The sequence below is a fragment of the Ips typographus genome, linkage group LG3 (genome assembly GCF_016097725.1).
Source record: "Ips typographus isolate SLU linkage group LG3, UJ_Ityp_2.0, whole genome shotgun sequence".
NCBI lineage: Eukaryota > Metazoa > Arthropoda > Insecta > Coleoptera > Curculionidae > Ips > Ips typographus.
The window spans coordinates 6,391,695-6,416,425 of NC_138424.1; the positions used below are offsets into that span (position 1 = coordinate 6,391,695).

The 24,731-nt window shown below is 33.0% G+C and overlaps 1 protein-coding gene across 2 annotated transcripts in view; it reads left to right on the forward strand.

The window, feature by feature from the left end:
- LOC145726647 (uncharacterized) overlaps positions 1 to 24,731 on the forward strand; it is a 217,973-nt gene that overhangs the window by 116,096 nt on the left and 77,146 nt on the right. The window lies entirely within an intron of this gene.

The window sequence follows — 24,731 nt, forward strand, 5'->3', positions numbered from 1 at the left end:
TTCGCATTTTTGAAGGTCAGAGCTTCCTTATTTGAAATTCATTCGAGAAAGCATGAAAAATTCTACAAAATGGGTCGAAACTTGTTTCTCTAGCTCTTCACGTTGTTGAGATATTAAAATTCAAAAAATACTCAAATATCCCCATTATTTCACTTAACTTACCACCTTTTAGTACAAATCTGCCTTTTGCTGTGCAAACGAACACTGCTGGAGCAAAATAACAAATAAGCAAAATAAAAAAATTATTTTTTTTTTTAAATTAAAAAAAGTTGAATTTTTAGTCAAATGGTTTTATTTCAAACAAGGTTCTGTGATTAAGATCTGTGACCATTATTTTGACAGCTGCCACGTAATTGTCTAGCTAAATTATGTCCTAGAACCACGTGACAACTATCACTAACGTCAAAACGGTTGAAATTTGCCTTTCTGATCTTTCTGACGTTTATAACAGTAATTTGAACAGTAGTCACGTAACTGTCTACCTAAATTGTGTCTTAGGCCACGTGACAACTGTCACTAACGTCAAAACTATTAAAATTTTCCTAGAGCCTACAAAAATTACAGTTTAACCCAGTTTTTGAAACAAGACGAGTTTTTGACAGTTTTTACGTAACTGTCTAGGTAATTCATGTCCTAGAACCACGTGACAATTATCACTAACGTCAAAACTGTTAAAATTTGGTTAGAATTTACAAGAATTACAGTTTGACACAGTTTTCGAAACAAGTACTTTTGAGATTTATCAGTTGTCATGTAACTGTCTAGCTAAATCATGTCCTAGAACTACGTGACAATTGTCAATAACGTCAAAACTGTTAAAATTTGGTTAGAATTTACAAGAATTACAGTTTGACACAGTTTTCGAAACAAGTACTTCTGAGATTTATGACAGTTATTTTGACAGTTGCCACGTAACTGTCTAGCTACATCCTGTCCTTAAACCACCTGACAACTGTCAGTTACGTCAAAACTGTTCAAATTTGTCTTGAACTTACAAGAATTACAGTTTAATGCAGTTTTTGAATCACTATGTGTTTCTAAGATTTATGACAGTTTTCTCGTAACTGTCTAGCGCTAAATCGTGTCTTAGAACCACGTGACAACTGTTACTAACAAAACTGTTAAAATTTCTCTAGAGCCTACAAAAATACAGTTTAACCCAGTTTTCGAAACAAGACGTGTTTCTGAGTTTTTGACAGTTGTCAGGTAACTGTCTAGCTAAATCGTGTCTTAGGACCATGTGACAACTGTCGCCAACGTCAAAACTGTTAAAATTTGCCTAGAACCTCCAAGAATTACAGTTTAACACAGTTTTCGAAACAAGACGTGTTTCTGAAGTTTATAACAGTTATTTTAACAGTTATTTGGACAGTAGACATGTAACTGTCTAGCTAAATTGTGTCTTAGGCCACGTGACAACTGTCACTAACGTCAAAACTATTAAAATTTTCCTAGAGCCAACAAAAATTACAGTTTAACCCAGTTTTTGAAACAGAACGTGTTTCTGAGTTTTTGACAGTTGTCACGTAACTGTCTAGCTAAATCATGTCCTAGAACCACGTGACAGTTGCCACTAACGTCAAAACTGTTAAAATTTGTCTTGAACTTACAAGAATTACAGTTTAACACAGTTTTCGAAACACAATGTGTTTCTGAGATTTATGACAGTTTTCTCGTAACTGTCCAACTAAATCGTGTCTTAGGACCACATGACAACTGTCGCCAACGTCAAAACTGTTAAAACTTGGCTTAAACCTACAAGAATTACAGTTGTAACATATTTTAGTGTACGTTGCTGGTTTTAGGGATGATACAAAAAGAAAGCCGGATTTGTAGCGGAATTAAATTACAGCCCGAATAACCACAGGACGGAATTTTCCCGGGCAGGTTTTTCTGTTGTCGTTTGCCGGGAAAACCCCTAATTGGCCATATTTCTCCATTACGAGGCGCTAAAGTGAAAAGTCGCGGGAATTTATTAAGCCGCCATTTCTGATATCCGGCGCCACTTTAAATATACTATAATAAAGTTAGTTGTCTCAAGCCCAATTGAAAAATTTACAACCTGTAATATAACAAACGTGGAGTTGGAAATTTTATTCGTTGATCCGGCAAACGGTAAACTAATATTTATATCAATTTGAAGGTACTTTTGAAATCGTTATTTCTGAGCCAGAAATGCACATTAGACTGATCGTAACGTTATGTAGGAAATTTAGATTTATCCTCTCGGATCCGTTTGCCTGTAACGTTTTTAGTTTCGTATAAAGAAAATACCAATTTGAATCGGATGAAAACTCCATTTTTGCATTTGTAGGGATAACTTTCTTATCGATGCTAAAAATGTGGATCTGTTTGCAAGAACTTGTCCAATGTTCACTAAAAGAGGTGTTGATGTAGGATGAATGAAATTATTATAAAAACACTGTCAATGCAATACAAAAGCAAAAAAAACAGACGTTGTGTGCTCTATTTGAAAAAGAGCACACGGTTATTTTAGTATCTATGTCTCTAAAACTGATTCTGCTTGACAAGAAACAGACAGCAAAAGAGTAAATTTAAAAGGAACGGAAGTTGCAAAAAACTGAAAAGTGTGGGGTTGGGGGAGTTAAAATATGGGGTGTACTTCGTTCGGTTGCAGTATCGACCTTCTGGATGTTTACAGCGTGTTCGGAATTCGTCGAAACTCATATAGTTCGTGTGTTTACGATTATTGCCGACTAAATTCTGGTCCCGTAACCGTTACGATTTCGGAGTAAGTGAACTGATTTCGCACCGCCTTGCCTACTTGGAACGTAAACTGTCGTAAATAAGTACACTCTTGAAGTTGGCGAGCTTTTTATTGCCGCTCCTCTTGTCTGTTTCGACACAATTCGCCCCGCATCAAGACGCGAAAAACAAAAATTACTCGACTCCCCAGTTTTTTTTTATCTATCAATCGACGACAAGATAGGGCCGTTGCTCGACGAATCGATATCCAGAACAAGAACCCACATTTGCGGTCGGTCGATAATCGGGGAGAAAACCGGAACCACCTACCGAGCGAAAATTAGATTTAAAATTCAATTGGAAAACGAATTTTATTAGGTGCATGTACCGAAATGCCTGAAAGGTTGTTTTTCCTGGGTAAATACACTCTACAAGCATCTTGAAGTGGTTTAATTGAATGGGAAATATCTGAAAAGAGCCTGGAGAATTCCGTTGGATTTAATTCCGAGTTTTCTCCCTCTTTTATTTTCTTGTGGGCTACTTTGGATGCCACGATATGGTCTCACTTAAACTCTAATAGTGCAAAATGAATAAATGTCATGTTTAAACTTTATTAGGAAGGTGTAATAATAGAAAGTCGCATTTGTTAAAAACGTGGCACAAATTTAAAAAAAAGACAATCATATTCACTTTCCTGTTTTTTTATACTATTCAAAAAGAAGAAAAATAAACAATAATACTTTTGTTAACTTCTAGAAATTGATTACACTGCAAAACCCAGCAAACAAACTTAATAACTACATTAAATACTTCAAAAACAAACATCAAACTAACAAACAGAACTCACAATTTGTAGTTACCATTTTTCAGATTTGGACCTCGATTTTGGTAATGCGAAAATTGAGTTCAGCAATTTTTTCTATGCTGCAGTTAATTTTGATGCGAAAAACATGTAAAAATTCCTTTGCATACGAAACAAGTCTCGATCAAAACTGATTTTTTTTAACCGAAATGGGGTTTTCAAATCCACAATGTAGAGAGTATGAATATTAAAAACAGCGGACGGTATTATTTGTTTTATTTCGCGGTTGAATCGGTTTCAGCTATGTGGCCATATCCGTATTTGCATTTTTTTCTCTTTGAATAAAAAAAAATGTGCAAAATGCAGACTAGTCGTTTTGATTTTGCGCCTCGTTAATTTTTTTTTTGTCGAATCTAGACTAGAAGAAAACTTCACATTTACAACTGTTTATTGTACCGCAAAACTGCTGTATTTACTTTGTAACAACATCAATTTCCAAAAACAGCAACAACCGTATACAACTCACCGACCGAACAAATATTGGTTTGTAATTATTGGTTCCTTCCTGGCAGCCAGGAAAAAAAACACATGTTTTGACGCAAAAACAAATGCGGAAAAAATGTTCGACTAAATTTAATATGCAACACATGTTTCCGGGAACACAAAACCACGTAATCAATCCGGCAAAACAGACATTAAAATTAATTGTAGCTATAGCTACAGCGTCGCTGGTTGCTTTCAATCCGGCGTACGTGATTATAAATATCACGTAAAACTGAAACGGGAACCTCGCGCTATTAGCCAACTATTGTATGTCAGGAAAATTTGGTTAGATTAATTTTAGCTTTTTGTTACTTAGATGTTTAACTAAAACCTTATATTTGTCAAGTAAAAATTAATTATGAAACAATATGCATTTAGTTCCAAGCCTTAAAATGTTGTTAGTTTGGTTAATTTATTTGGTGAAAATCTTAAGGTTTTTTCGAGCTATTATAACCTACCACAAAGGTTAGTACATATTATTAAAACAGGATATTATTCAACGAGCATGTAATTATAGCTATTACTCACGAAAAAGCAAATTAATCGATTATTGTAAGTCATCGGAAGAATTTGACAGCTATAGCAAAACTCAAAGTAAATTAAGTCACACTGATTTTATTACTTTTCAAGGATGTTTCGTTGTTTTGTACCTCCATGAATTAGTTTCCAGGTTTAGAACAGAACTGTAACTGTCGACAAAATGTCATAACTGTCAAAATTCTACTCATAATGCTATAACATACGTTTGGTGCTGTTTATACTGATTTTACTGGATTTTAAGAGTATTCTGTTCTTTACAGCTTTATGGAGAGGGTTTTGACGGTCGTCATATTTAAAAGTATCCTGAAATTAAGTCAGAAACAGACAACCGAATGTTACAAATTCAAAAATGTACTGATGAAGGTATAAAATGAATTCAGCCAAAGCCACATTGATTTTGTTACTTTTCAAGTATGTTTCGCTGTTTTCTGCTTCTATGGAATTGAATTTGACAGTTTCCAGGATTCGGACACTAAACTGACTACCAAATGTCATAACTGTCAAAATTCCACTCATAAAGCTATAAAATTCGTTTAGTACTATTTATACTGATTTTACTGGATTTAGGATTGTTTTGTAGGTTTCCAGCTTTATGGAGAAGATTTAACCGAATGTCATATTTAAAAATAGACGAAAACTAAGTCAGAAACACACAACCAAAAAAGTTATAAATGCGAAAAATGTACTGATGAAAGTATAAAATGCATTCAACCAGTCACACTGATTTTGTTACTTTTCTAGTATGTTTCGTTGTTTTGTACTTCCATGGGATTGAATTTAACAGTTTCCAGGTTTAGGACAGAACTGTAACTGACGGTCAAATGTCATAACAGCCAAAATTCCACTCATAAAGCTATAAAATACGTTCGGTGCTGTTTATACTGATTTTACTGGATTTTAAGAGTATTCTGTGGTTTTACAGCTTTATGAAGAAGATTTTGACGGTTGTCATATCTAAAAGTATCCTGAAATTAAGTCAGAAACAGACAACCGAATGTTACAAATTCAAAAATGTACTGATGAAGGTATAAAATGCATTCAGCCAAAGCCACATTGATTTTGATACTTTTCAAGTATGTTTCGTTGTTTTGTGCCTCTATGGGATTGAACTTAACAGTTTCCAGGTTTAGAACACTGAACTGACGACCAAAATAACGAACTGTCAAAATACGTTTAGTACTATTTATACTGATTTTACTGGATTTTAAGATTGTTTTGTAATTTTACAGCTTTATGGACATGATCTAACCGATTGTCATATTTAAAAATAGACGAAAATTAAGAGAAACACAACAAAAAGTTATAAATGCGAAAAATGCACTGATGAAAGTATAAAATGCATTCAACCAGTGATTTTGTTACTTTTTAAGTATGTTTCGTTGTTTTGTACCTCTATGGGATTGAATTTGACAGTTTTAGAGAGAGTTTAAAACAGAACAAAAGACAGAGGTGTAACTGACAGCCAAATGATCTGTCAAAATGTAATAATGTAATAGAAAGGAAAATCAAGATTTAGGAATAATACTATGGACTTCATAAGAAGGTAAATATGTTAAATTTGACAAACGATGAAATAAACGTTACATTCAAAACATTTTTGTTTCTGTTTACTGTTACGTCACTCTATTTTACTTTGATTTTTGTTATACTATATTAGTGGTGTCCGCCGGTGGCCTGAACCAGTGAGTAAAGGCCGTGAGTAATGTCAGTCATAGAAAAAATAGTTTCTCTGATGCATGACAACAGTAATGAACTAGGTTTAAGTTGTATTTAAGACACACATAGAAAACGAAAATACATATAAAATGAAAGCAACGACGGTTACTTTACCCAAATCCAGACAAGTGTTTGCCAAAGCTACCAGTAGTGTTAAGAAATAAACAACAAAATTCTCTGTTAAACTGTGCAAAAAAAAAACCGTTTGAAAACTTTTCGATTTATTGAATATGAATTTTCCTTTTAGCTTTCCTGTGAATCTCAAAGCCAAGCTTACCCGTGTCAGGACGCGCCTACCCGAAAGCGCCCGTACATTTTTCCCGAGTGATTTGTGCGTTGTCTCTAAGAAAAATATGTTTTACGTCCTTCTCATGTGTATCTCCCTAAAAGCAATTTGAAACAAGAACAAAATGAGAATCGAGATTCGTGTTCTTAATGTTGCTTTTTATATTTTTGTACATTACGTTCCGTCTGGGATCATCGATCCCTATTTTTCCTTGATGAATTACGTATTTGCTTTTATATTTGTATACGGAATTATACGATAATACCAGCAGACAACAAAGACTGCCTTTTCCCAAAAGACGTATGATAAAGTTCTAGTTTCATTCTCGCCCTCAAATTCTGAAATTATATTTTGCATTATAGTACATACTAATAATTCCAGGTGGGTATGGCTGCTCTCTCTGGCTTTCCCGTCATGAATTAATAAATGGAAAATACGTGTAGATGCATGTCGGGCACCATTACACACGATTTTGTACATATTGTCGAGTTGGAGGTGAGAAGGTTTTGTGTAAATCAACCCTAATTGTAGGAAAGCCCTTGACGATAATGGACTTTTTCTGCTCCAAAGCATAAAAGTTTACACCCCCTTCTCTTCCCGGGCAGGTTATTAGTGCCACCCGTTACTAATTGCGTTAAGAGCAGAAACCCCTTTCCTTAACCCAGAGAATGAAAAATATCGAAATTGCCTAGATTACCTAGCCTGCGCTAACGACAAACCGCAATATTCATAAGCAAAATAATTAAGAAATCAGGTTAATAAGTCATTTCCGAGGTAAACTGGAGGGCCTGGAACGCGGGAAACTGAATTTTGGGAAAAACTGTCCGCTCCCATTTGCGAAATTAATTTTAAACTTGGAGAAGTTTATAAACCGACTGAACTAAGCAATTTGATAAAGTCGAGACTGGGTACGGCGTGATTGATATTACGTTTTAACGCAAATATTGATGTGTTTAAACCCTCAAGTTAAATAATTAAACCCTAAAGTTAGTATATAGCAAAGTTTTAAGTTATAATATTAGTAAATACTTATTGTCTAATTATAATAGTACGCCTAGTTTCTAATGCGTATTAAATTTCAAGAAAATAAGTTTGACGGTAACTTAAGCTGGGAAACCCATATTTTCATTTTTCTTAATAGGTACTAAAGAACAACATTAATGTACGTCAAAAACGGAGTACCATTATCGTACAATATGGTGAATTAACATTTTTTCAAAACAAACGTCATTCGAAAGAGCATAAAAAATACTACAAAATCAACTAAAATTTGTCTCTTCAGCTCTTTGCGTTTCCGAGATATTTGACTTAGCAAAACTAAGACATAACTTGATGTAAATAACAATTATCGATATGTTTCTGGTATTAGTGTATCTAGATTTTAATTTTGTGGCTGTAAAATCACTCATTACGTAACTCAGAGAATTAAAAAATATTGTACAGGGTGTTGCATTTTCGATGATTTTACGGGGTACAGAGAAAACGGTAATAGATAGTACAGAGAAAAAAAGTAGCATACGTGTTCCGATCTCATCTCAAGTTATCAAAAAAGGAAAAAACGGTTTCCGGTAGAAGTTTTGACGTAGAATTCAATGGCGTAGTCGATTTTTTTCTATTACGTTTAGTTTCTGACATATGACAGTAAGTTATATTTTTTTAAATGGAACACCCTATATATTTTTAGTTCATTTAATTCTGTTTATTTTTACTTTTTTAACGGTGTATTAAAACATATGTTTGTAAACGTTAATCTTGGTAATTTGAATCGTTTCCTTAACAAAAAAGTGCTAAATAATATGTATAAAAATACCCACAGTCGAAACAAAATTTGGCTATGTTCATATTAACATGTTACATGTCGTTTATAAACAGTTTTTTCAACTTCTACTTTAAAAACAGTAGAAAATAGAAATGGCCACTTTTCTTATTAAAGTGACGGAAGAACTGTTTGTAACTTAGATTTTTAATACGATTTATTAAAAATATTTAATTTTCTGATGTGTTAGTTTATATGATTTCCGATTTTGTTTGGTATTTTAGATATTGGCCTTTTTTTAGCTTAGCATAGGTCTTTTTTTAAAATAACAGGATTAACCTCTACAAACTTATATGTTGTAATACACCGTTGAAAAGGTAAAAATCAACAGAATTAAATGACGTAAAAATATATAGGATGTACCATTTAAAAAAATTTAACTTACTGTCATATATCAGAAACTAAACGGAATAGAAAAAAACTGACTACGCCATTGGATTCTACATGAAAACTTCTACCGGGAACCGTTCTAACTTTTTTGATAACTTTAAGAGCAACTGAAATACTGAAGAGGTTCAAAAATTACCAATTTTCGAAAACCCCTCTCTCTTCAAAAATTTCTCTCTCTAATTACGTGTGGATTTATGTCACACCAGTAGTGTGAATTATGTCTATTGGACATTCCATTTTTAGGACATCCAAGTATGTAATAATATATAGGGAGTTCTATTTAAAATAGGAAAGTTGTGATCGACTTCCGGCATAAACGGAAGTGCAACCATATTGAAAATATTTTAGTTAGATTGGGCATGCCGACATCAGTATCCTGCCAAATTTTCAAAACTCTCCTATTTATACTTTTTACAATATCAATCGATGTCTTTCGTCGTGGGACACCCTGTATAAAGTTTATAACTGAAAATGTGGGAGGCACTTGTGTTACTGAGATTATACTAGACCCACTTAGTTTAGTGTAGAAAATTTCATTTAAAAATATTCCAAAATGGATAAAAAACTGCTTTGGTTTGAAAACAAGTTGATTTGAGTTTATTTACTTTATTTTTATTTATAAGGTCTAGTCAATCGGTCTAAAGTTTTAAATTTAACTTAAAATGGATCTAAAGTCCAATTTCTAAAATATCAAGAAAAGGGTCTTTTAAAAAACAATACCTATTTTCTTATTTTGTAGTTCCAATAAGTTTACTAGGGCCTATCATTAAGAAAAACATTTGATTACAACAATTAACAACTTAATAAGAGAATGCAAAAACTACTGCGCCTTTCTATTGCAGGTAGAAGCCAACATTTTCTGTAAAGCAGATTAAGTGTGGAATAACTTTTGTTAAAAAAGAAAGATTTTAATTTAAGGGTTTTTCAGTAATACAGTAAAAGCTAGAAAATATACAAGTTTGTAGCACTACAGGAATTAGAGACTATTATATTAACTTAATTCCCTTCATACATAAATAACTGTATTACTCTAGCTTTTTAATATAGTACAAAAGTAGTTTAGTAGTAGTAGTTAAGTTGTTAATAAAATAACTAATAAAAATTAATTTACGAGCATTTCTCTAGAGCAAACTAGCCTTGGTTGATACCCAAATAGTACGTACCACATGCAATAAAGTACGTACTTTGTATGTACAGGGTGCTACATTTTCGTCGTAATAGATAGAAAAAAAATAGCATACGTGTTCTGATCTCTTTTTCTGAGCTGAGATGACTGGCGAAAAGTGGGCGGCGCAAACTTCTTTTGTTTCAAAGATACGGGGGGTTTTTGAAAGTTGGTCATTTTGGAACCTCCTTTGTATTTCATTTGCTATTAAAGTTATCAAAAAAGGAAAAACGGTTTCCGGTAGAAGTTTTGACGTAGAATCCAATGGCGTAGTCAGTTTTTTTCTATTACGTTTAGTTTCTGACATATGACACTAAGTTATATTTTTTTAAATGGAACACTCTATATATTTTTAGTTCATTTAATTCTGTTGATTTTTACTTTTTCAACGGTGTATTAAAATATATAAGGTTGTAAAGGTTAATCTTGGTATTAGAAAAAAAGCGTTTCCTTAACAAAAAAGTGCTAAATAATATGTATAAAAATACCCACAGTCGAAACAAAATTTGGCTAAGTTCATATTAACATGTTACATGTCTTTTATAAACAGTTTTTTCAACTTCCACCTTAAAAATAGTAGAAAATAGAAATAGCCACTCTTCTTATTAAAGTGACGGTAGAACTGTTTGTAACTTAGATTTTTAATAAAATTTATTAAAAATATTTAATTTCTTGATGTGTTAGTTTATATGATTTCCGATTTTGTTTGGTATTTTAGATATTGGCCTTTTTTAGCTTAGCAAAGGTCTTTTTTTGAAAATAACAGGATTAACCTCTACAAACTTATATGTTGTAATACACCGTTGAAAAAGTAAAAATCAACAGAATTAAATGACATAAAAATATATAGGATGTTCCATTTAAAAAAATGTAACTCACTGTCATATGTCAGAAACTAAACGGAATAGAAAAAAACTGACTACGCCATTGGATTCTACATGAAAACTTCTACCGGGAACCGTTCTTCCTTTTTTGATAACTTTAAGAGCAACTGAAATACAGAAGAGGTTCAAAAATTACCAATTTTCGAAAACCCCCCGTATCTTTGAAACAAAAGAAGTTTACGCCGCCCACTTTTCACCAGTCATCTCAGCTCAGAAAAAGAGATCAGAACACGTATGCTACTTTTTTTCTATCTGTTACCGTTTTCTCTGTACCCCGTAAAACCATCGAAAATGCAGCACCCTGTAGAATACTCGTGTGGTATGGCAAATTAATGGACTCATGTACTTCCCACTCGTGAGTATAAAAATGCTCATACCACACTAGTAATGTAAATAACTATTATTGCGATTCGTTTGATAATAAATTCATGTATACAGGGGGTCCCAAAAACACAGTTTTCCACAGTGAACCTAATTTTTGAATTTTGAATAAAAACCTCAATTTTTTATTGTTTAAAACATTCAACAATTTATTCAAACATTTTTTTTTCATGCAAAATACTTGGATTTCCATGCAGAATCCTCATTTGAAAAAAATAAAGTTTACAGTTGGAACTTCTTCTTGGGTCACCTTTTAAGTCCTGTATAATTGAATTTATCATCAAAAAATCGCCATGAAAAATAAAAACTGGAGTTTTTTTTCCAGAAAATCAACTCTTCATTTTTAAAACATTTTTTCCACTACTAACATGATAAACATATCATTATTGACCGATTAGTAACTTGAAAAATTAGTTTTCTCTTCCTTAATGACCTCAAAAATAGAGTCTAATCTCTAGTTCTACAGTCTGGCACTAACAGATAACTAGGTTAGGTTAGGTTAGGTTATATGTATATCTTAATAGATATTGACATTATAATTTACCTAGGTCAATAATATTTTCTTTTTTGTTGTGTTTGTGTCAGATTAGAACTAGAGATTAGGTCAACAATGACCATTAAGATGGAGAAACCGAATTTCACAAGTTACTAATCGGTCAATAATGTTATGTTTATCCTGTTAGTAAAGGAAAAAATAGGTTATTTACATTATTTAATAGTTATTACTATCGCAAATTTAAAGAATTTTGTTTGTAAGTTAACCAAACCTAACCTAACCTACAAAGTTTCTTATAAAAATCGGTGTATCGTATCCGGCCGCGTTATGAACTCGATAACACTTCTCAAATTTACAGCATATTATGATTCGTTGAAATTCTCGCGCTTTATTGAATGCCACGGCACGCAAGAAAAATGATTTCCAAAAGCCGTCACAGTAAATCGTAAATATTAAGAGGCGTTTTATTATATTTTAAGCTTCGCGAGATCTTTGTCGTAATAAGGTTACCAGTCGCAACTCGCGGCCTGTCAGATAAAAAGACACGAAAGCGTCTCTCCCTCTAAAAGTTGATTGTTATTTGATGTTCGGAAGGAATTTTAATAACATTCGAGACTTCGACTCGTTTCTTAAAATATAATATGCACAAATTTGCCGTGCGATTCTCCCAGTTTGTTTGGAATGTTTTTGGGACATTTATTAGGGAGAACGATTACGTATTGTCAGAATGTCAACACTCCTATTATTGCTCTGTGAGCGTTTTTTTCTAGTTCGCTTGCTAGTTGGATGTGTGATTATTTATTGGCAGGATGGATTGCTTTTTTGAGCCATGCGGATCGTTGCCGAAAAAATCGGATTAAACTTTTATGCAGTCGCTTTTTTATTGGTTGTTTTCTCGCGCGGCATATGGGACCCGAAAATTTCATATCGCTACCAAGTTCCTGGTTGTCACCAATTATTTTCGATGCGAGCGACAAAAGCAATTTGCTAGTTGTTTAAGTAAGGATTATGTTTTCCGATAAATTGACACGGTCACTGTAAATTATTGTTGTTGACGTTCTGACCGCCATTAATCGGAAATAATTTTGATTAAATTCTATTTTCGCATTATTGTGCCACTTTAAACTGGTATGTTCTAATAGGCAACGCTTGTGTATTCTCTTTTAAAGCTGAAAATGTTAATTTAACTGTACTACCTTGTCAAAACTAATTTTAAATTTTACTCAGAGATACTCTAAATTACTCTTAAATCATAACACAAAACAGCAGAGCAAAAAACATTTTTAATATGGATAAGGTCAGACGTCAAGCCCAGAACTTTAGAAACACCAAACAAACTTTGCGCAATTCATATTCGAAGGAAACTTGGCCCATTTTTTACGGTAAATACCTATTTTGCCTTAATGCGTCCGCCCCAAAATTGCCTATGGCGGATTACAAATTCATCGAGAAGCCATCATGCTTGAGGAACGAAGTTTTATTAGTTTTTCCTTTGGAATATTTGATTCTTCTTATGTTCACGAAACCAGTGCCAGTTTTTTCGTTTCACGCGAGACTAATTTCAATAATATGCAAATTGATCACTTCCAGATTCGAAACGATGTTAATAATAAGTCTCCAGATGCAGAATATTTTCCTAATTAACATAGCTACAAATTCGGGCGTGTCTAAATCCCGGCCATATTTATGCGGAGCAATAAATCATCCCCAAATTTGCCCTTGGAGGGAGGGCGGAGGAAGTTGCCCTCGTTGGCAACCATTCTATTCTTATGTCCCAGATCTTTTATAAAACTTTAGTTTTTTTTCAGTTTGTTTATCCGCCTGATTGCTCAAGAAAGCTATAATTTCGAGTCGTTGTAGTATTCTGAGTAGTGTAATTCGGTTCACGTTATTTTGAAAACTGTTATTTTTAGTTCCATTTGTGTAATAATGTAGGTGGGTTTTTTCCTTTTAAATACATCCTTAGAAAAAAAGTTTGAATGTCAGCTGTGACTGAAGGTAATTAAGCACACTTTTTAAAGTTGGCAGATAATTTCATACTCTTTAAGGAAGGTTTGCCTGTAGCTTGTATGTTTGTCCCCATTATTTTTCACACTTTTTCACAAAGTTTATTTGTTGAACAAATAACAAATCTATTACAAATTACTGTTTATGGTTTTATATTTTTATTTCATAACAGTACTGAAGTGAAAATTCTTCAACAACAAATAATGTACTTTTCGTTTTGAATTTATTTGGATTGTAGTGTTTTTACTTGTAATTTAATTTTAAGAGTGTGTTTAAGCTATTTGTGTAGCTGGGAAGCTTGCAAAATTAGCATTATTTAATTAATCTACCTATACAGGGTGTCCCACGACGAAAGACATCGATTGATATTGTAAAAAGTATAAATAGGAGAGTTTTGAAAAGTTGGCAGGATACTGATGTCGGCATGCCCAATCTAACTAAAATATTTTCAATATGGTTGCACTTCCGTTTATGCCGGAAGTCGATCACAACTTTCTTATTTTAAATAGAACACCCTATATATTATTACATACTTGGATTCCTCACAAAATTCTGACCAACTTTTGTGTACAATACTCTATGCCTATCTCTATCCGTTTTCGAAATATTTGATGTTTTTCCAAAAAAGTGACAGTTGCAACGCTCAACATATTTTTGTACTCTGTCAAAACCGTATTTCATTTTGCAATGAAACTTTGGGTTATTGTAAATAAAGGATCGTTTTATCAAACTGAGGGTGCGTAATGACTCATTTGTATACAGGGTCGTTAAAAAAAATCATAAACTTGCCACTAAAAAAAATGAAAAATCTCAAGTTTTTTAAATAGAAACCCAAATTTTTTATGACGGAATCATTTTGAGCATTAAAAATTACTATACGTTTTAATTTACTTGCCTATACCTAAATCCAACCCATTTCGTTTTATTTGAGAATAAACATTTTTTATTCATAAAACTCCAGATTTCTTGAAAATTTCTCTCTCTAATTACGTGTGGATTTATGTCACACCAGTAGTGTGAATTATGTCTATTGGACATTCCATTTTTAGGACATCCAAGTATGTAATAATATATAGGGTGTTCTATTTAAAATAAGAAAGTTGTGATCGACTTCCGGCATAAACGGAAGTGCAACCATATTGAAAATATTTTAGTTAGATTGGGCATGCCGACATCAGTATCCTGCCAAATTTTCAAAACTCTCCTATTTATACTTTTTACAATATCAATCGATGTCTTTCGTCGTGGGACACCCTGTATAAAGTTTATAACTGAAAATGTGGGAGGCACTTGTGTTACTGAGATTATACTAGACCCACTTAGTTTAGTGTAGAAAATTTCATTTAAAAATATTCCAAAGAGGATAAAAAACTGCTTTGGTTTGAAAACAAGTTGATTTGAGTTTATTTACTTTATTTTTATTTATAAGGTCTAGTCAATCGGTCTAAAGTTTTAAATTTGACTTAAAATGGATCTAAAGTCCAATTTCTAAAATATCAAGAAAGGGTCTTTTAAAAAACAATACGTATTTTCTTATTTTGTTGTTCCAATAAGTTTACTAGGGCCTATCATTAAGAAAAACATTTGATTACAACAATTAACAACTTAATAAGAGAATGCAAAAACTACTGCGCCTTTCTATTGCAGGTAGAAGCCAACATTTAAAGCAGATTAAGTGTGGAATAACTTTTGTTAAAAAAGAAAGATTTTAATTTAAGGGTTTTTCAGTAATACAGTAAAAGCTAGAAAATATACAAGTTTGTAGCACTACAGGAATTAGAGACTATTATATTAACTTAATTCCCTTCATACATAAATAACTGTATTACTCTAGCTTTTTAATATAGTACAAAAGTAGTTTAGTAGTAGTAGTTAAGTTGTTAATAAAATAACTAATAAAAATTAATTTACGAGCATTTCTCTAGAGCAAACTAGCCTTGGTTGATACCCAAATAGTACGTACCACATGCAATAAAGTACGTACTTTGTATGTACAGGGTGCTACATTTTCGTCGTAATAGATAGAAAAAAAATAGCATACGTGTTCTGATCTCTTTTTCTGAGCTGAGATGACTGGCGAAAAGTGGGCGGCGCAAACTTCTTTTGTTTCAAAGATACGGGGGGTTTTTGAAAGTTGGTCATTTTGGAACCTCCTTTGTATTTCATTTGCTATTAAAGTTATCAAAAAAGGTTTCCGGTAGAAGTTTTGACGTAGAATCCAATGGCGTAGTCAGTTTTTTTCTATTACGTTTAGTTTCTGACATATGACACTAAGTTATATTTTTTTAAATGGAACACTCTATATATTTTTAGTTCATTTAATTCTGTTGATTTTTACTTTTTCAACGGTGTATTAAAATATATAAGGTTGTAAAGGTTAATCTTGGTAATTAGAAAAAAAGCGTTTCCTTAACAAAAAAGTGCTAAATAATATGTATAAAAATACCCATAGTCGAAACAAAATTGTGCTAAGTTCATATTAACATGTTACATGTCTTTTATAAACAGTTTTTTCAACTTCCACCTTAAAAATAGTAGAAAATAGAAATAGCCACTCTTCTTATTAAAGTGACGGTAGAACTGTTTGTAACTTAGATTTTTAATAAGATTTATTAAAAATATTTAATTTTCTGATGTGTTAGTTTATATGATTTCCGATTTTGTTTGGTATTTTAGATATTGGCCTTTTTTTAGCTTAGCATAGGTCTTTTTTTAAAATAACAGGATTAACCTCTACAAACTTATATGTTGTAATACACCGTTGAAAAGGTAAAAATCAACAGAATTAAATGACGTAAAAATATATAGGATGTACCATTTAAAAAAATTTAACTTACTGTCATATATCAGAAACTAAACGGAATAGAAAAAAACTGACTACGCCATTGGATTCTACATGAAAACTTCTACCGGGAACCGTTCTAACTTTTTTGATAACTTTAAGAGCAACTGAAATACTGAAGAGGTTCAAAAATTACCAATTTTCGAAAACCCCCCGTATCTTTGAAACAAAAGAAGTTTGCGCCGCCCACTTTTCGCCAGTCATCTCAGCTCAGAAAATGAGATCAGAACACGTATGCTACTTTTTTTCTATCTATTACCCTTTTCTCTGTACCCCATAAAACCATCGAAAATGCAGCACCCTGTACTATGTACGTCGTGTTGCTATTTGGGTATAGTTATTGCTAATCGTTATTTTACTTAATTAAAAAATATGTCAAAATACTATAACACACCAAACCGAAACGGAACATGCACAACGTGCGTGAATAGTAAATCAGCATATTAATATATTATTAAAATTAACATATTACACACGTAGAGCGATCGCACTTTGCAACGCACTGCCACACGCACTGATGAGCGATAACGCCGAAACAGGGGTCATTTCTGACTTGAACCATTTTAGATGATTGGTAATTTTTTAAACGTACATTAAATATGAAGTTTACTGGTTAGCCATATAAACCAAATTTTCCAAACCAATGCTTTTAACGCACACAACTGATCATTGTTGCAATTGAAAACGTGTATGTCATATCCACGTAAGTTATGATAATCTAACTGGAAAATGTTGTTTGTGCAGTGTTAATGAACCTCTAAACAGTGCTTAGTTTGTGATTGGTTAAGAAAATCAGCCTTCAGCTTGCTGTTTTTTTTAACCAATCACAACTCTAAATAGTACTGTGATCTAATAAAAAACTTCACATGCGTACTTCACCACGTAATTGCGACTAAATTCGACAACATCGTCCTCAAACATCTATTTTTAACGAATTTGAGGCTCTTGCAATTAACGTAAATTTCACAATAGCTAACATGTTTGAGTAACTACGTTCGTGGGGGGGACCATTAACGGCCCCGAATTAGAAACTTCCTAGAGCTATCCGGTCCAATCAATAATTTGGTGATACTCCAATAAACTTGAAACTTTACGTGCAGCATCATGATGCTATTCACCTTTACTCTAATTGATTATTCAAATTAATTCAAAGACTGTTTCTATAACTAACTAAGTGAAGATAGGAACAAAGCCATCCTCCCGCTTTTGAAGTTATCTTCTATTGTTCTATTTTGTGTGTTAACTCCCTTTTGATGAAATATATTAATTAGCGCTGTTTCGTCTAACTCGCGTACATTGCCTGACACTTGCTGTCCTGTTTTTTTTTTTTGTTGAATTACATTTTATGAGTTGTTGATGATTATTTGCAGTGCCGCGGTGGATGGCAAAGTAATTTCGGAAATTATCCCTCTTTAAATCTAGCAAATTAATCTGGCTGCTTCCAGCTCCGGGTCAGGATGAGAAGAGGAAACGAGAGAGAGAGAAAATACAGAGCACAATTCGATTACGTGCATGAAAATATTTGCACGATGACATAATATAGGAGCAGCAGACTACGACGATTCACCAGGGCATAGTGGAAGTAATTTTAACTAGAGAATGAAACCCACCCGGAAGATACTAATGTTTGAACATTAAATAATTTGTTTAACCCGGTATAATAAAAGGAATGAATATCTGCGTTTGAGTGGTTAGTTTTAAATAGGACAGCTTTGCAAATGGGAAATTTATTCTTGGAATGGCCTCGTTCATATTTTCTGTAATACAAGAACGAGTCGAAATATCGACGTTTCTAAACCGCCTTTATTTATGGTTCGCGCAATCGAACTCCAATGCAATAACATAATCTGGACACAATAAATTACATTTAAAGTTAAAACATTATTCCCTTCCAGTCTGATTTATGCTTCCTTCCAAACCCAACGATATTGTATTGCTGCTCCAGCATGAAGAGTCATGCAAAACAATGACCTTAATACCAGTTAATATCGCTTTTGTGTTCAAAGTCTTGTCTTTGTGTTTAATACAACATGTGATTGATTATACCTACCATACAAAAATACACTTTTGAATCTATTACTGAAACAGAGCGCCATTAGTGAACGCTTTGAAAATTCCGATCGCAAATTATCCGATACAAGTATGTCTCATTATCTAGGAAAATACAATCGATATTGAAATGATAGTGATAAATCACGTCAGTCTAGATTGGACGGGAAATATTAAACATTCTGCTGGCGTTTACTTTAAATTATTGATTCGACTGCAGCTTTATAAATGATGTAATTAAAATATCGAGCTGCAGTTGCAGTTTTTGCATTGTACCTGTTTTAGCAAATCGTAATCAAATTATTTTATTAGGGGCAGAGTTAATAAATGTTAAACTATAAGAATAGCACACCAATCCGTTGACAAGACCGGAAGAAGTAAAATGAGGTTACTACTTAAAGCGTGTAAAAGCTCATTCGGTGGAATGATCGAATTTGAAAACTCGGCTAAACTTAAACGACTAAGACTAAAATTAGTTTTTGAAACCAGACAAAAGTATCCAGGATGTCTAGAAAACTATTATACAGAGTGGCCCAATTCTAAACAGTAACAGTTACAACTTCGGTTAAATTGGACAAAAGATGTAAAGTTTACAACTTAACATCTCAAGAAACTATTGTCAAATTAAATAAAATGTTTTAAGTAAAAGTTAGTATAGCAAAATTTAAGGATAAATAAAAAAAATTAAAATTTTGAAGCTTTACAGAATGAATTTAAATTTAACAAAATAGCACTTAAGTGTTTTGGAAGTATGGCAACTGTCAAGTATTTAAATAAAATATCAAATTAAGGGCATTACTTTTAGCGTCTTGTTGTGAAACCGACCATTTTTTCTAAAAACTTTTTTAAATTGGAAAATCAATTTTTTATTTCTCTTTGGCTAGAATAGGTTTACCACATTTCCTGAGGCCCTTTAAATGAGTTTTGCATGTTTTTAATAAAATGTATTTTGGCAGAATTGCGCACTGAATTTACTAAAGATAGGCTCAAATAGCTTAGCTAGCAGATCGTGGTCTTTCAAGGGTTATAACTGTCCTTTATTTATTTTTAGCTCGTTAGCTCCAAAGGTTTCAAAGATTGGAACATCAGAGAACCTGTCTAAAAATATTTTCAACTTTGACGCCAATAAAAAAAGCAAAAGTAAGGTTGAAATTTGTTTGGAAATTTGGCAGAATTAGAACAGACAAATTTTGTCACAAAACTCATAAATTTTGACAACGATGTCACAATCTAATTTTGTAGAAAACTAGAAAAATCATTGTTTATTCAACTTTTTTACTAGTGAATTTTGGATATGTGATTCTGCATTAAATTCTCATTAATTCACATCAAAAATGGCGTCGATAACTTTTCACTTCTGAATATCTTGATTCTAAGTATATTTCTTTGGAAACTGTGAAATCAGACACTGCTAGTGGCCAAGTCTGTCAATTCCATAGAAATTATTTTAACGACAATTTTATTCAGAGGTAAAAGTACCGATCCTAAGTTGTTTTTCTTTAATACAGGGTGGTCCAGTTTTAAATGTCAATAATTCACCGATCAATAGCCAATTAAAAAATAAGTTGACATTCATTATGTCATTTTCCTGAAAAGTGCTTCCTAAGGAAAATACAGTCCTTCAAATTTCTGTTTAAAAAATCGTTTTTTTTGTCATAACTGTCAGACCGTTGGAGCAATATTGATCAAATTTGGAACAAACACTGTATTACACGTTATTACGGTCAAAGACCCAAAACTAACCCAACCCAACAAAAAAATTGTGTTGGAAGCGGAAAATTCCCTTAAGAAGTTTAAAAAATATTATTGTAGCCAGTTTTCATAGTTTCCAGACAAACTAAAAGACTTTAGTTTTGAAAATTGAATTAGAAAAGATAAAAATTTCAGAAGCTTAAAAATTGTGTTTGGGACCAGTTTTCATGCAAATCGAGAGACTTTAATAGTAAAAATTGACTTGTAGACATAAAAACTACTTTTTCAAGAACTTGTTACTACAAATTCATACATTTAAACCTTAAAAATTGACTTGAACCCCAAAATGTGACTGAACTAATGAAAAGTGACATCAGAAGCTTAAAATTTGCATTTGAATTAAGTTTTCATAATTTGAAGACAAATTTCAATATTTTAGTCTTGAAAATAGTCTTAGATGCAGGACATTGACATTAGATTCATTAAAATTGTCTTGAAAACGAACTTTTCGTGCTTTTTACTTTGCTTTTCATTTTCTTCGAATTCTGGACTATTTTTAGTCCTTCAAAACTGCTTTCAGCTGGGAAAATCGAGTTTCAAGACTATCTTTACCAAGTTATTGACATAGCAAACTTAAAAAACAATTTTTACATTCTTCATAGACTTAAAATGGCATTCCAAGCTTTGTCACTATTAAATCGACTTCTAGACACCTCAGTGCTAAAAATTCGGGTATTTCTTAATAAACTAGACTGTTTTTAGTGTTTTAAGGCTGTTTTCAGTGCCTTAAATCGAGTTTCAAGACTATCTTTACAAAGTTTTTGACTTATCAGGCCTAAAAGCCAATTTGTCCACTGACCATAATCTTGAAAATGTTATTTTAAGCTTCTTCACTATTAAATTGACTTCTACACTCATAGGTGCAATAAATTGTAGCATCTCTAAGAAATTCAGACTGTTTTTACTGCTTTTTAAGACTGAAAAATCGAGTTTAAGACTATTTCCAAAAGTCAAGTTTCTTCAGTAATAAAAGTTAAAAATTTTGGTACCAAATACTACAATAATAGTCTTGAGAACTAATTTTTAGAAATAAAGTAGTCCGAAAATTTAATTTACTTCTAGACTTGTTGTCCAGTCCAGAAAATTGAGTTGTACACCAATTAAAGTCTTGAAATATACTTTTGGACTGTCTTTAGTCCTAGTAAAGTCAGTTCTAGCATTAAAAGTCAACTTTTATACTATTTTTAGTAGTAAAAAATGAGTTTCATGCACAATATAATCTTTGTCTTGATTTCCGGACTTTTTTTAGTTCTTGAATGCCAGTTTCAGACACTCAACCAGGATGGCAGTCTGAGAAAGCGAATCATAAGAAAATTCCTAGTAGTAAAAAAGTTTTTAGACTATTCAGTACAAATTTGGACTTTCACAAGTCTTGGATGTTCAGTTTTAAACTATAAAACGATTTTTTAATTTGAAATTTGGAGGACTGTATCTTCCTTAGGAAATGTTTTTCAGAAAAATGACATAATGCAAGTCAACTTATTTTTTGATTGGCTATGAAATGGTGAATTATTGACACTTAAAACTGGACCACCCTGTATAAACGTTCTAAATAGTTTTTTTACCATATTCTCTCTAACATCCATCAAATCAGTGCTAGAAAAATACAAACTAGATATTCGCCTGGAAAGTTCAGGAAACTGGGTCACTTTTTTATTTTTGCTGATCCCACTAAATTATTGCCTTTTTTGCCAGATTTTTAAATACTAAAACATAAGTATAGACATAGTTTGAGGTTTTTTTGTCTTGCATTTTGTCATGTACCAAAAGTAAATTAACACTTAATGCCACATGGGAATATTTGATTAGCGTGATAATGTAGGCAAACCCCATTTTTATTTTTTACGCTGCAAAACTATCCAGGGATTTTTATCTGGCCGTTCCAATCGGTGAGGGTCATTAAAAGCGTCATTTATAAATTTCTAATGATAATTTTCTCGTTTAGCGAGTGTTTTATTAATTAATATGGCTTATAATGGTGGCTGGTTTCTCCAGAGGTACAGTCCAGACTAAAAAAAAATTATTTCCTAATTTATGTGCGTTGTTGTGGGTAATAGTAGCAGTTCAGTTAGCACCCATATATCAGTCAATTTGTGCCCGGGGCGCACACCTTAAATCACCCCAATAATCCCCAACTTCCGCCTTGTCAGAAAGGGTTATTACCTACGAGTGTCCCTCCGGATGTGTTATCAAACATAGGGCTGAATATTTACTCTCGCTTTGATCTTTCCAATCTCGGTCAGCAAATAGGCCTTTTAATATCAGTCTCTTCGTATGTCAACCAAAAGAAAATTTTAAATAATTCTGTAACGTTTACACAGTCAGTAATAATGATTTGTTTTTACCCACACTCAGACGCATTAAACATCCTTTCCTCGCTTACAAATCGTTTCGTGACGAAATTTAATTTTATCTCCCTATTCCGCTGTTAAATCGTCGGTTTTTGTGCCACCTCCAGAAATAATTGTCATTAATTTCCTCACATGACACTTTCGGCGAAACTGTTAACGAAAAACCCGTTTTAATTTATTCGAACAATGGCGGCCAAGAGTTTTTATCTGGTCCGGTCAGTTTGCGTGTTTCTCTAATTTTCCTCGCGCCAGGTGGTGTGTTGAAGTGTTTAAATTACAATCTAAATATTTTCTGCACGTCTTTTTTCACAAACAGTTTTGTTAATGTCACTTAATTCAGTTTTGTAGTTAAGTCATTCTTGTTTCATAGATAGCTACTAAACTCACAGCCTAAATCACTATGGATCTGTTTGCAGATAGAATCTCCAACTAGTAATCTGGTCACAAGTCAGAAAACGTCATGGTCATGTGAGCATTCAATCAATGAAACTTGACATTTATTGTTTCTAAGTTGGAAACCAGTCAGTAAACAGACATAATGAAATTCTCATAATTTTTGGTCCGGGAGAAATATCAATTGCTGCTTTAAACTAATGCAACATAAGGCACCAGTAAAACAAAATATTGGCTTTATTGTTTTTAATCACGTTAGCTACAAAACTTTGGTTTTCAATATTGTAATAGTAGTAAACCGGATAATGCACTTTATCAGATAACCGGGTATAAGGTAAAGTCATCAAATACAACTGTGTATCATACAATCAAAAATTATGCTGTATGGATATAAGAACTGTGTGTCTTACAGTCATAAGTTTGCACTAGAAGATTGTAACTTGGCAGTTTTTTTTAAACTATTTAAACACATTTAGACTTTCTCGTTGCTGTGCTCTAAATATAGAGAACCTTCTTGCAAAGACAATACACCCGTTACGTGCCTCAGACTTGATCTGGAGAGTTTGCCAAGACAAGGGCTCAAGTGGGATGTGACTCTTTAGAAAGCTTCAGCGGACTTTAAATGCGGATTTACTTTTTAATAAGTTTTTTGCTTAGCTTCGGTATTATTAAACGGCACATACACCTCCTCGGCGGGCATACAATCTGCTCGGTTCAACTCCTCGATTCCACTTTCTTGACCTCAATTTCCCTGCAAACCGATAAGGGGGTCCATAAATTTAAATGCTAAACTAACACCACTCAACACCTCTAAATCAAACTTTATTGTTTGCGTATCTTTTAGGGGTTGGAGTTTTATCTAAACAAAACTTTAAACTCGAAGATGTTGAGTAAATAGATGAGTCTTGGAAATAGAAGCAAGTGTTAGCTTAGAGTTTTACCGTCATAAACGTGGAATTTATAGATTTTCGACGAGCTCTTTGTTTGGTTTTTGTACGTGTTGTCTCAACTGTTTTGTGAGACGTTTAGTGTCAATTTTCAAGTTGTATGACACAATTAATGAGTATAAAAAACTTCCAGACACGAGAATTATTACAGAGACAAGATAAGCATTCGCGAATAACCGGTTTTAGAGGTAACGACCGGAAAACTGGGTTGGGGGCTAGGAAACTGGTTAGATCATATTCGACACACGTCTGTCACCCGTGTCACGATGCGCCCATTCTTTTCTCCAATTTATCGATCGCGTCTCGGATCTCTCTAATATAATAAAATACGACACGAGCGTCGTTTGTAAAGTATTCCCGATAAAATGGCCGCTCATTGTTTCACACGGCGTCGCCGGAGATACCGGTTGATTAATGATGCCGGCGACTTGTCGTCTCCTGGAGAAAATTCCGACCACATTTGCGTCTTCTTGTTACTAGGAGAAGAATTTATTAAGGGTGCTGCGGAATTTGCCTTCGAGCTTTTTGGGGATGCGGTTTGCCAGCGTCATTTTGTCATATCATGTTGCATTTATCCGGTACATAAATAAACTACCATCCCAGATGCTAGAAATTGAATTGGCTTACTCCAAAAAGGTCAATAACTTCAATTCAACATTCAATTC